Source organism: Musca vetustissima, unplaced genomic scaffold (assembly GCF_032173495.1).
Source record: "Musca vetustissima isolate MV318-11 ecotype Yass unplaced genomic scaffold, APGP_CSIRO_Mvet_v1 utg36354, whole genome shotgun sequence".
NCBI lineage: Eukaryota > Metazoa > Arthropoda > Insecta > Diptera > Muscidae > Musca > Musca vetustissima.
The window spans coordinates 27,297-42,580 of record NW_026883371.1 but is presented as its reverse complement, the minus strand read 5'-3'; positions in this window follow the sequence as shown (position 1 = coordinate 42,580).

The window sequence follows — 15,284 nt, the reverse complement described above, 5'->3', positions numbered from 1 at the left end:
TTTTTCCTAAAATCTGAACGCTCCAAAACGTGGACCGATACTGATAACGCATTGTATTATACTCTAATTTAGATTATAAAGCTATATAGGCTATGCCTAAAGAGGGACCAATATTGATTACATTGTGTAGGGACATTATTATATGAGGGCTATGCCTAATTAATGACCGGAAATGCTATTTTAAACACAATTTTTAATACTTTTTTGAGTTTATTTCCACGATATCTTTAGAAGGGTGATGATTACAACAGATGGCTTAATCGTCCTTGTAGGGTAAAAACTGAATATTCCCAGTAACGACTACCCCCCATATTATGGCAGAATAGAATGGGGACACAACCCCAACACACGGAACAAATCAGATAACTATTTTAATATAAAAAGGGGGTTATATGGGGACTACCTATATATAGGGTCGGATATGATTATTTCGATGCGTTACAAAGGGAAAACCAGTAAGGAAAGTAGTAAAGTCGGACGGGGCCGACTCTAGGATACCCTTCACCACTATGGGTACATTAAACAGGACTATTAACATGAAATTGGATGAAATAAAATATGTGATATTTATCTAAATGTGAATCTACCTAGATTTGTCCATAAAGTGTGTAAATCGACTTCAAACAAATATAAATAGGTCATCCGGTTGACTATGTCTGTACTTCTAGAAAACGCAACTACGTAATTCTATGCTCAATTTTGTACGTTGTGCAAAATTTGATGTCAATCTGACTAACATGAGGAGTATGATGCCCAATTTGCTTGATATCGGGCGAAAAAATATATGTATGCTATATCCACATATTAAGCGATTTCAAACAAACTTGTCACAGGTTAGGTTATACTAACTTTAGAACGTTTTGTTCCTATTGGTTCCTTGGTGCGTCAATTACATAAAATCAATCTATAATAAAATGGAGCTATATCTAAATCTGGACCGATTTTCACGAAACAAAAGCAGACATCACTCTAGGCTCAATTCAGTACGTTATGCCAAATTTCGTGCAAATCGAAAGATATATAGCGACTTTGGTGAACCATTTACATGAAATCGGACGAAACTATATGTGGGAGCTATATAGAAATATGGACCGATTTTATCGAAACTTGGCAGACATCACTCTAGGCTCAATTCAGTACGTTGTGCAGAATTTCGGGCAAATCGAAAGATATATATGGATGTTGGTGCACAATTTACATGAAATCGGACGAAACTATATATGGGAGCTATATCTAAATCTGGACTGATTTTCACGAAACTTGGCAGACATAACTCAAGGCTCAATTCAGTACGTTATGCCAAATTTCGTGCAAATCGAAAGATATATATGGATTTTGGTCACAATTTACATGAAATCGGACGAAACTATATATGGTAGCTATATCTAAATCTTGACCGATTTTCACGGAGCTTGGCAGACATCATTCTAGACCTAAATGATTAGGCTGTACCAAATTTCGTGCTAATCGAAAGATATATAGGGACTTTGGGGCCCCATTTACATTAAATCGGACGAAACTATATATGTGAGCTATATCTAAATCGGGACCGATTTTCATGAAACTTGGCAGACATCATTCTAGGCCCAATTAAGTACGTTATGCCAAATTTCGTGCAAATCGAAGGATATATAGGGACTTTGGGGCACCATTTACATGAAATCGGACGAAACTATATATGGGAGCTATATCTAAATCTGGACCGATTTTCTTGAAACTGGGCAGACACCATTCTAGACTCAATTCAGTACGTTATGCCAAATTTCGTGCAAATCGAAAGATATATAGAGACTTTGGGGCACCATTTACATGAAATCGGACGAAACTATATATGGGAGCTATATCTAAATCTGGACCGATTTTCACGAAACTTGGCAGACATCACTCTAGGCTTAATTCAGTACGTTATGCCAAATTTCGTGCAAATCAAAAGATATATAGGGACTTTGGGGCACCATTTACATGAAATCGGACGAAACTATATATGGGAGCTATATCTAAATCTGGACCGATTTTCACGAAACTTGGCAGACATCATTCTAGACCTAAATGATTAGGCTGTACTAAATTTCGTGCAAATCGAAAGTTATATAGGGACTGTTTACATTAAATCGGTTAAATATATATATGGGAGCTATATCTAAATCTGAACCGATTTTTCCCAATTTCAATAGGGTTCGTCCTTGGGCCAAATAAGTGACCTATGCCAAATTTCATCCAATTCGGATCATAAATGCGACCTGTACTTTGTTTACAATTTAACATGGACAGACGGACGGACGGACGGACGGACGGACAGACGGACATGCGTAAATCGACTCAGAAAGTGATTCTATGCATATTCTCAAAAGGAACCATGGGTCTATCTCGATTATTTTTGCCTGTTACAAACATATGCACAAAGACATAATACCCTGTACCACAGTGTGGTGAAGGGTATAAAAATCCATGTGAATATTCTTTCCTGGCAAGTAGGTAAATTTAGAGATATGTACAAAATCGTAAAACAGTTCGGATAATTGTCGCAAAGTAAAACTGTTGTTGATTCAGACGTAGGCACGTACCAATACGCAAATATGGTTACTATCCTGTGATCGTTAGTAACGCCACATGATGATGGAGTTACTACCCGATTCAATATTGCTGGCTTGTGCTTACAATATGGAAAAAAGGTGAATATCAGAACTATTTTTACGTAATTTGATGGGGGTTTATAATGTAGCGTCAAATATACCATATTGTCGCTTATAGCTGGAATCTTGGAAAAATATTCTATAAAAATCAATGATTTTGAGAATCAATCACAATTGTGTTCCACTTTTCAACAAATAAATTATTCAAAATCCTTACTTTTTTCTTCCTGATTGAATGGGATCACACCCCTTTATTTGCAATTTAATATTGAACTGAAGAAAAACAAAACGATTTGAAGTTAAATGACCATTCAGGCCATTTATTTAAATGGCAGCCATTGGCAATTATTTTTGCGGTTATACTTCTCACTCTCTCTCCCTCTATTGCCCAACCTCCCTTTTGACAATAAAATATTATCAAGCCAGGGCATTGACAGTCAAATAACTACTCATGTCCATTCCATCGAACAAAATATTTGACCTATTTTGTTTTAGTTTTTTGTTATTTTTTTCTAAATTTGAAAGTAATTGGTTAATTATTTTGAGGAAGAAAGGGTACAGGACATTGCGTGATGGGATTTTTTTAATGTTAGTACGATCTAATTTAATTTGACACACTTAAACTTATTTAAATAAAGAGAATGTCTAAATTAGGTATTTAATGATAAAACACATTGGTTAGCCTTTAAAACACACAGATTAATCATGGAATAAACATATTAAAAAGAGTGAATCGATAACAAATGCATGTTCTTATAAAAAATATGTTTTTCACAGGCGTGGTTTTATTAAAAAATATTTCAACAGGCTAACCAATGCGTGATTTTATTAAAATCGCTAATTGAGGTCTGATTTTATTTAAAACAAGTGAAAAAGCGTTAAGTTCGGCCGGGCCGAACTTTGGATACCCCCACCATAGGTATACTGACAGATATTTGATATTAAAATATAGGGAACATACCAAAACGTGGACCTATACAAATATTTCTGCAAACAGATTATGTAAACCATAATGTACACCAAATAAAAATTTGAACAATTTTTAATGGGGATTTTTCCTAAAATCTGAACGCTCCAAAACGTGGACCGATACTGATAACGCATTGTATTATACTCTAATTTAGATTATAAAGCTATATAGGCTATGCCTAAAGAGGGACCAATATTGATTACATTGTGTAGGGACATTATTATATGAGGGCTATGCCTAATTAATGACCGGAAATGCTATTTTAAACACAATTTTTAATACTTTTTTGAGTTTATTTCCACGATATCTTTAGAAGGGTGATGATTACAACAGATGGCTTAATCGTCCTTGTAGGGTAAAAACTGAATATTCCCAGTAACGACTACCCCCCATATTATGGCAGAATAGAATGGGGACACAACCCCAACACACGGAACAAATCAGATAACTATTTTAATATAAAAAGGGGGTTATATGGGGACTACCTATATATAGGGTCGGATATGATTATTTCGATGCGTTACAAAGGGAAAAACAAAACTAATATACCCTCCATACTATGGTGGAGGGTATAAAAATATTTTTCTCTGGTTAATCGAGGCAAGGTTTTTTTAAAACGTTTTCACAACCTAACCAAGACGTGGTTTTATTAAAAAATATTTTTCACAGTCTAACCAAGGCGTGGTTTTAATAACAAAGAGACAAAGAGAAGAATTCACCCTTATAACTATAATTGTTTTTTGAATAATAGTCTTTAAAAATATACGCTAATAGGACAAATGCGGGTCATCGTTCAAAATCATATCAAATGTATCCATATAAACAGTTCAGGAATTTACATATAGATGGAGCTGTTCGTAGACACAAACTAGCATAGAGTTACCACCCTGTGATCGTTAGTAAATGTATATTTTGGTTCGTGTCAATGATACAGGGGAAATTACCCATTTAAACCTGGAAAAATATTCTTTACAAAATCTATACCTTGTTGGACCCTGACAAAATACTCTTTACAAAATCTACGTCTAGAAAGACATTGGAAAATAATGTTTTGAAATTCTACGTTAGTCCTTGGAAAAAATATTATTTACAAATCGACGATTTTATAGTTCTCGTAAAAAATGTTCCTTAAAAGGCTACGCTTTGGTATTCCTTAAAAATGTTTTTTTTTATTCTTAAAAATCCACTGATAAGCTTTGGCACATTTAAAAAATCCATGTGAATATTCTTTCCTGGCAAGTAGGTAAATTTAGAGATATGTACAAAATCGTAAAACAGTTCGGATAATTGTCGCAAAGTAAAACTGTTGTTGATTCAGACGTAGGCACGTACCAATACGCAAATATGGTTACTATCCTGTGATCGTTAGTAACGCCACATGATGATGGAGTTACTACCCGATTCAATATTGCTGGCTTGTGCTTACAATATGGAAAAAAGGTGAATATCAGAACTATTTTTACGTAATTTGATGGGGGTTTATAATGTAGCGTCAAATATACCATATTGTCGCTTATAGCTGGGATCTTGGAAAAATATTCTATAAAAATCAATGATTTTATAATCTTTGAAAAAACATCATTAACTAGCCCTTGAGACAATTTCTTAAAAACTCAAAGCTTTGTTAATCCTTGAAAAAATATTTATTGAAAAATCCACACTTTAAGTGTTATTAGAACTTCTTTTTTTAATCCACGCTTATTATGACCTTGAAATTTTTTCCTTTAAAAATCCCAAGCTTTGCTAATCCACGAAACAATATTTATTACAAAAATCCACATATTAATAGATATTACAAAAATATTTAAAAATCCAATAGTTTTCTTGAGTATTATTATATTGAAGCAATACACTATTTTTAATCAAATCAAGATTACTATGAATTGATGAAAACCACATTTACGTTAGATTTAAGCTTATGAATGCACAGCTACAACTCTGTAAATAATATTATAATGTTATCGATCTTTTAGGAATATTATCGATAACGAAAAAACCATTTTGTAACCCAGGAAAGGATATAAAAGAGCGAAGAATATACAAGAAGTCGCTCATTAAGCAATCTCTATTCAAACACGTTACATCGTATCCATCTGATAAAATTGCGCAAAGTAGTAATAAAGTGTGAATTTCAAAATAACCAAATCCTCGTTATTATTTATGAATCGCTACTAGTTGCGAAGCAAGGCCGTTTCGCAGACTTCCAACATAGCCATCGTTTCAATGACGCCCTTCGTGGAGTCTGTTACATTAACGCTCGACGAGAGGCCTGTTACAGCGACTTCCTATGAGGACAACGTTACATTGGTGCCCAACGTGGGGCCTGCTTCATTGACACCAAAAGAGGGCCTTGTTGCATTGACTCCCAAAGTAGGGCCTGCTTCACTGACTCCCAACGTAGGGCCTGCTTCATTGACTTCCGACGAGGAACATGTTACATTGGCGCGGAACGTGTTAATATAGCATGCTAGTAGGATAAATATGGAGCTAAGTACAAAATCTGATCAAATTGCACGTGCTTCGTTCAGAATTTTACTGCTAGATGGCGTGTTCTTGTAACTTACGTTGACACGAACCAGTAGGGGAGAAATAGTGTTACCAAAAAATTGATGTCGATAACTCTTCTAGCTATGATAGGGTAGTAACTTCAATTGACCTGTGATAAAATTCAAAATTTGATAGTTCCGAAAATATTCTTTAAAATATTAAGGCTGATCATGGCCACTAAAAAAATAAATTATTTTAAGTAGTGTTGGCGGTTTATTTGGGATACCATTTGTATTTTGTTTTTGCAAAATTGTCAGGCTGAATCCCAGTTTGTTGTTTTTATAAAAAAAACAGCTATGGCCTGATTGATCTTTCATGCCACAATAGAATATCTTCTCTATACATAATCTTTCTGATAGCTCCATTATCTATAGAGGGTCTAGGTCCTCTTGCATAAAATTAAAAATTTGAATATTTATCACTCCATAAAATCGGAGTAATATCCCTTACCACATCATAAATATTTCATTCTATTCTTGAATTTCTTTAAAAATGCCAATGAATAATTAACTTACATTGCTAATGCAAAAATTAACCTCATTTTTTTCTGAAATTACAATAACAACATATTGGGAAGCAACAACAAAAGAGACCCAAAACAAAAATTAAGAAGAACGCATGTCATAAAGCAAAGAAAGTTTGTGACTTAGCCACGTTTGTAATGGTGTGTGTGTGACGGATTTTCGGACCCCGCCACTGTAATTTAAGATATACAAAAAACATTGTAGTTTCGTTATTTTTGAGGTTATTTGAAGTTGAAGTTTATTGAGGTGGGTTCAAGTTGCTCATTGTGGTTTTTCTTTAGTCATTCAAGTGAGGGGGGTTTCCTCGGTTTATTTCTTGGGGTATTTCTTTGTACAAAGAACAAATATTGCGTGTCAAGGGAATGGTGGAATTTCTTAAACACCCTATGCGGTGGGTGTTCTGAACTATTTGTGTCCTCACTGGACATTTGACCACATGAAGTGTTTTTCGTGTGTATGTGCGTTTTTTGTAAGACTTGGCATGTCATTTAATTTATGACTGTGTAAATAATTTAACTTTCCTACACAGAAGTTTGGAGTCAGTCTAGCTAGAATTTATTTCCCTCTCCCCCTCTTTGTTTAACTTTAATGTGATTTTTCTTTTAGAACTGACGATTAGGAGCAAATGTTTTTATGCAAATTTTCACTTTTGTTTTATGTAGTGTTGGGTAAGGTTCGGTGGAAATTTAACTTTAACTGTGTTGTCGTAGTCGAAGGGTTGATTTTATTTTTCTTCGCGGTTAAAGAATGATTTCAGTTGAATAAGTGTTTCAAGGTGACACCACCATAAATATCATAATTAATATGTTTCAATATTTTATGGAGCATGAGAAATTACGTATAAAAGCAAGGGTCATAAAATGATTGGGGGAGAGAATAGAATGTGGCTTATTTTTAAAAATGTTGGAATAAAAAAAAAAACAAATACATCGAGACTTCTATATGCTATGGTAAATTACTGTCAGGACAAATCAAAATACCAAACTACAGACATTCAGGTTGGAAAATTGAGCTAGGACCATAAACATACCGAAAATGTCATGTGGCTTTTGTATGGGGGCTGTGTTGATACATGGATATCCATTGCGTAATGCTAAACCAGTAAGGAAAATAGTAAAGTCGGACGGGGCCATCTATATGATACCCTTCACCACTTTGGGTACATTCAACAGATGAATCCAAACAGACGTCGCATTTTTAAAGGACCAGTAAAATGAATTTGGATCCATAAACATGTCATTCTGCAACCGATACTAAATTTTTGGTGCACCATTTACATAGAATCGGACGAAAATATATATGGGAGCTATATCTAAATCTGAACCGATTTCCAGGAAACTTAACACACATCATTATAGGCCTAATTCATTACGCTGTGCCAAATTTCGTGCATATCGAAGGTGATATAGGGACTTTGGTTCACCATTTATATAAAATCGGATGAAAATATATATGGGAGCTATATCTAAATCTGAACCGATTTTTCCTAATTTCAATAGGGTTCGTACGTGGGTCAAATAAGTGACCTATGCCAAATTTCATCCAAATTGGATTATAAATGCGACCTGTACTTTATTCACATAAATACATGGACGGACAGACAGACGGACGGACGGACATTAATAAATCGACTTAGAAGTGATCCTATGCACTTTCTCAAAAGGAACCATGTGTCTATCATTCTCCAGCTCATTTATTTGGACCAAGGACGAACCCTATTGAAATTGGGTTCAAAATCGGTTCAGATTTAGATTTAGCTCTTATATATAGTTTCGTCCGATTTTATGTAAATGGTGCACAAAACTCCCAATATTTGTTCGATTCAGACAAAATTTGACATAAAGTGTGGTATTAAGACTAGGATAGAGTATGTTAAGTTTCATTGAAATCGGATCAGGTACCGATATAGCTCTCATATATATTTTCGTCCGATTTAAGGTACATAGTGCACCAAACACCCAAGGTTTGTCCGATTGAGACAAAATATTGCGCAACGTATTACGTTAGGTCCAGATAGACTTATGCGAAGCTTCGAAATCGGAATAGATTTAGATATAGCTCCCATATATATTTTCGTTCGCTTTTATGTAATAGGTTCGGACAAACTCCCAAGGTTTGTCCGATTGGAACAGTTTGATGTCCGTGAATTTTTGTTGAAATCGATTCAGATTTAGATATAGCTCCCAAATAAATCTTCATCCTATTTCATGCATAAGATATACTGCAAGTTTGTTTGCTTTACATGAAATATTGAGAGAGTATTAGATTAAAATTTGTTGAAATCGGTTCAGGTTAGGATATAGCTTCCATATATATTTCCATCCGATTCCATCTAAATGGTGTACCAAATAACTAAATTTTTCCGATTGGGAATAATTTCTGCACAAGGTATCGTATAGGAGCTACAATAACGCGTATTGGATTTTGTATAAAAATACTCATATGTTTAAAAAATACTCATCGGTTTAATAATGAGCACACCTATAATGCTGTACCCTTGGAGATATACCAAAATATCGACAAATATTAAAAAAAACGGACGGGTCGACTATATGATACCCTTCACCACTTTGGGTACATACAAGAGATGCTCATATGTACAATATCCTTTAGATAACCTTTAGATTGGAGGACCATTGAAATTAAATCTAACGAAATTAACTGCTTGAAGTTGTATATATTTAAACTAAATTAAAACAACCCATACAGATACAATCTGAAATCTATGAAAAATTTAATGTTAATCGTCGAGCAAAATATGTATAAGATCTATATATGTAAATGGACGCCTTTGAGCAACCGTGGCATCCACCATTTGGTATGCTGCAACACTATGCGCTATCCAAAATTTATCTCGACACAAAATCCAATACACGTTATTCTAGGTTCGATTTATTACGTTGTGCACTAATTCGTCCTAAGCAGTCAAACTTTTGTTACTTGGTACATCATTTTGATGAAATCGGATGAAAATATATATGGAAGCTTTCTTTAAATTTTAAACTTCTTCAATCCAATACGATATACAATATTGTAAAGCGAACAGACATAGGCTCCTCCATTTGCACAATTGGCATATAATCGGACTAAAATATATATGTGAGCTATATTTAAATCTGAAACGATTTCGAACGTAACCAAATCATTCTAGGCTTAATTCAATACACGCTGCAAAATTTCGTTCATATAGAATAAACATAGACTCCTCGGTGCGCCATTTACATAAAATCGGACGAAAATATATGGGAGCTGTATCTTTATCTGAAACGATTCCATCAAACATCGCATACATCAATCTCGATCTAATTCCGTACTCTGTGGAAAAGTTTGCATCAATCGGACTAATATTGGGAGTTTGGTGCACCATTTACCTAAAAATCGGACGGAACTATATATGGGAGCTATATATAAATCTGAGCCGATTTTCTCCAATTTCAATAGGGTTCGTCCTTGGGCCAAATAAGTGACAAGTACCAAATTTCTTCCAAATCGGATCATAATGCGACCTGTACTTTGTTCACAAAAATACATGGACGGACATGCATAAATCGACATAGAAAGTGTTTCTATGTATATTTTCAAAAGGAACCATGGGCCTATCTCGATTCCTTTTGCCTGTTTCAAACATATGCAGAAAGACCACAGTGTGGTGAAGGGTATAAAAACAATGATAACCATAAATATATTATTTCAACCAATTCGTTGAAAAACTGGCCTGACAAGATGACAATGAACCACTTTCTTCATTCCAGTATACATGAACAACATTGAGTTAATACCCTTAGCCTTAAGGCTAATGGGGGTATATAAAACATGATGCATGTTTAAAAGTTTTGGTATCTCTCCCATAATGGGTCAACATTTTATAAATTTTTAGGTCTCATATAATGCTAAATGAGAATCCAAACTGATTCAAACGTTGCATATGGTAAAAGTTTACTAGACAAAAAACATATTTAAACCAATAAGGAAAGTAGTAAAGTCGGACGGGGCCCACTGTATGATACCCTTCACCACTTTGGATATATTCAACAGATGAATCCTAACAGACGTCGCATTTTTAAAGGACCAGCAAAATGAAATTGGATCCATAAACATGTCATTCTGCAACCTATACCATTTTTTTCATTTGTTCAGATATAGAAGCTATATAAATCTGAACCGATTTCAGGAAATTTAAAACACATCATTCTAGACCTAATTCATTACGTTGTGCCAAATTTCGTGCAAATCGAAAGATATGTAGGGCCTTTGGTGCACCAATTACATTTAATAGGACGAAAATATATGTGGGAGCTATATCTAAATCTGAACCGATTTCCAGGAAACTTAACACACATTATTCTAGACCTAATGACATATACGGACATTTACATAAAATCGGACGAAGCTGTATATGGGAGCTATATCTAAATCTGAACCAATTTTCACCAAACTCACCACACATCACTCTGCATTTAATATAGAGCGCTATGCCAAATTTCGTGCAAATCGAATGATATATAGGGACTTTTGTGCACCATTTACATTTAATAGGACCAAAATATATAAGGGAGCTATATCTAAATCTGAACGGATTTTCATGAAACTTAGCACACATCATTCTAGGCCTAATTCATTACGCTGTGCAAAATTTCGTGCAAATCGAAAGAGGGACTTTGGTACACCATTTACATTAAATCGGACGAAAATATATATGGGAGCTATATCTAAATCCCAAATAAGTCACCTGTACCAAATTTCAAGTCACATGCGTAAATCGACACAGAAAGTGATTCTATGCATATTCTCAAAAGGAACCATGTGTCTATCACGTTTCCTTTTGCCTGTTACAAACATATGCACAAAGACATAATACCCTGTACCACAGTGTGGTGAAGGGTATAATTAAGTCCGCACAAAGGGTTTTAATCGTAATTGGACAAACTTTTCGTCTCAATCGGACAAACATTGGGAGTTTGTTGAATCATTTACATAAAATCGGACTAGCTATTTCTTGAACCTATTTCAACAAAACTATTATATTATACGTCTATGGTGCAATATTGTAAAATCTGAGGAAGCTATATATGACAGCTATACATAACTGAACCTATTTTCCCTAATTTCAAAGGGTTCGGTGTTGGGACCAATTAATTAGCTGTGACAAATTTCAGCTCATTCGTATCGTAAGTGTGACCTGTACTTTGTTTACAAATTAACATGGACAGACGGACATGCAATATCGACTCAGAAAGAGATTCTATGTATATATTCAAAATAAACCATGTGTCAAATATATAATACCATGTAACACAGTATGGTGAAAGGTATAAAAAGGCGTTAAGGTCAGGCAGTCATTAGTATGGAATAAATGAACATACCAAATAGTCCATAACATGAAATTCAGTTTCTCAGTTGCAGGAATTTTATAACGTCCCTTATATAAAGTGAACCTGTATCGATCTGTCAATCAGTTTGTTTAGAGCAATATTTCAATGCAAAGAATTTCCATATTTTTAAGTCATAAACACACTTGTGGTGCTGATATTTTAAAATATAGATCTTTCAACGGTACACATTTCGTTCTAGACACAATCCGATCAACAGTGCAAAATTTGGTGTCAATCGGACAAAAGCTACGTCTTCGATGAATTATTTACATATAATCCGAAGAAAATATAAATGGGACATATATCAAAATCGATTAAATTGGTTCTAAAAATAAAGTTCTTTTATCGACAAATAAACGACAAAAAAAGAGTCAATCGATCTAAATATTGAAAAAATTTCTAAAAACCGACCGATCGAAATGCCGGTTTAAAAAATACGGAAAATGGGTCGGGAAATCGTACATGGGGGCTATGAAGGAATATATGGTGTTTATACCCTTCACCACACTGTGTTACAGGGTGTAAATGATGCACCAAATTCCCAATTTTTGTCCGATTGGGACAAAATTTTACGCAGCGCACTGAGATTTAGATATAGCTCCCATATATAGTTTCGTCCGATTTTATGTTAATGTTGCACCAAACTCCCAATATTTGTCATCTTGGGACAAAATTCTGCACAGAGTACTGAATTAGATCCAGACTGATGTCTGCGAAGTTTTGTTAAAATCGGTTCAGATTTACATATAGTTTCCATATATAGTTCCATCCGATTATTTGTGAATTATACACCAAACTCCCAATATTTGTCCGATTGAGCAAAATTTTGCATTGCGAATGCAATTGAGGAAAAAATGATGTGTGATAAGGTTTGTTGAAATCGGTTCAGATTTTGATATAGGTCTTATATGTCTTATTTTATGTAACTGGTGCACCAAAGTGCCTATGTTTGTTCGATTTACACGAAATTTGGCAGAGGGTATTAAATTGAATATAGAGTGATAACAAAAACAAATGGTGTATGCAACGGTTGCTCAATTAGGTCCACGGGTTTATATATAGCTCCCATACATAATTTTACTCGTTTCATAAAAATGGTACACCAAAGAATTCAAGTCTTTTAGAGGGAAGATTGATGATGAGAACCCAATATATCGAAGTATGTCAATTGGTTTGAAAAATGAATCCAAAGTCCCCAATATACCGAATACCGCTATATAGGCGATACCTCGAAGCAGGGACCAATATTGATAATTTTATTTAGGGAGAATTTTTACCCAAAGAGAATACACAATATCAAATTGGAGCCACAATATCAAATAGTCTCCGAAATACCGAAATTTGGGGGTACCGTTATATGAGGGCCATCCGAAAAAAGTGATCTAATATAGATCATTTTTATTAGATCGATTCGGTACCAAATTATAACCATTTCAGTTAAAAACGTGCCCAAACTTCCCAAAATACCGAAATTTCTGAAGCACCTTTATATGTAAGCTATACGAAAATGTGGTCCAATATTGATAATTTTGTGTGGAGATTTGGCACCCAATAACAGCACAAAGTGTAAAATTACAGCGAATTCGGTTGAAAAAAGCGCCCACAAATTGGACCAACATTGATAACTTTTGGCGGAAAAAGATGGTACCCTATTAGAACCCAATACACCAAATTATATTCAAATCGATTGAAAAACACGGCCAAAATTCTCACGGATTTGAATATTTTTAGGGGATATCGTTATAGGAGCTAATCCACAATGTGGACCGATATTGAAAATTTTTAGTAGAAGCATTTCATATCAAATGAAAATAAGTGGATTCTTACAAAATTTTGGTCGAATTTCGGTCCGAAAAATGGAAAGATATTTGTATTTTTAATGGAGAGATTTGGTACCCAATAATAACCCAATGTGGCAAAATTACAGCGAATTCGATCGCGCTTAATAAACCCAAAACCAAAATACGGTGTATTTATACCCTTCACCACACTGTGGTACAGGGTATTATGTCTTTGTGCATATGTTTGTAACAGGCAAAAGGAAACGAGATAGACACATGGTTCCTTTTGAGAATATGCATAGAATCACTTTCTGTGTCGATTTACGCATGTCCGTCTGTCCGTCCAACTTGGCATAGGTCACTTATTTGGCCCAAGGACGAACCCTATTGAAATTGGGAAAAATAGGTTCAGATTTATATATAGCTCACATATATATTTTAGTTCGATTTAATGTAAATGGTGCACCGAAGTCCCGATATATCTTACGATTTGCACGAAATTTGGCACAGCGAATTGAATTAGGCCTAGAATGATGTGTGCTGAGTTTCATGAAAATCGGTTCAGATTTATATATAGCTCCTATATATATTTTAGTCCGATTTAATGTAAATGGTGCACCGAAGTCCCGATATATCTTTCGATTTGCACGAAATTTGGCACAGCGCATTGAATTAGGCCTAGAATGATGTGTCCTGAGTTTCATGAAAATCGGTTCAGATTAATATATATCTCCTATATATATTTTAGTCCGATTTAATGTAAATGGTGCACCGAAGTCCCGATATATCTTTCGATTTGCACGAAATTTGGCACAGCGTAATGAATTAAGCCTAGAATGATGTGTGCTGAATTTCATGAAAATTGGTTCAGATTTAGATATAGCTGCCATATATAGTTTTGTCCGATTTTATGTAAATGGTGCACCAAAGTCCCTATATATCTTTCGATTTGCACGAAATTTGGCACAGCGTTATGATTTGGCACATCACGAATGATGTGTGCAAAGTTTCGGGAAAATCGGTTCAGATTCAGATATAGCTCCCATATATATCTTCGCCCGATTTTAGGTAAATAGTCCACTAAAGTCCCTGGAAATCTTTTGATTTGCACGAATATTGGCATAGGGTACTGAATTAAGTCTAGAATGATGTGTGCAAAGTTTTGTGAAAATCGGTTCAGATTTAGATACAGCTCACATATATAATTTCCTCCGATTTAAGGTTAATAGTGTACCAAAGTCCCTATATATCTTTCGATTTGCACGAAATTTGGCACAGCATAATGAATAAGGTCACGAATGATGTGTGCAAATTTTCGCTTTCCCATGTATAACTTCGCCCGATTTTAGGTAAATAGTCCACTAAAATCCCTGGAAATCTTTAGATGTTCACGAAATTTGGCACAGAGTTATGAATAAGATCGAGAATGATGTCTGCCAAGTTTCGTGAAAATCGGT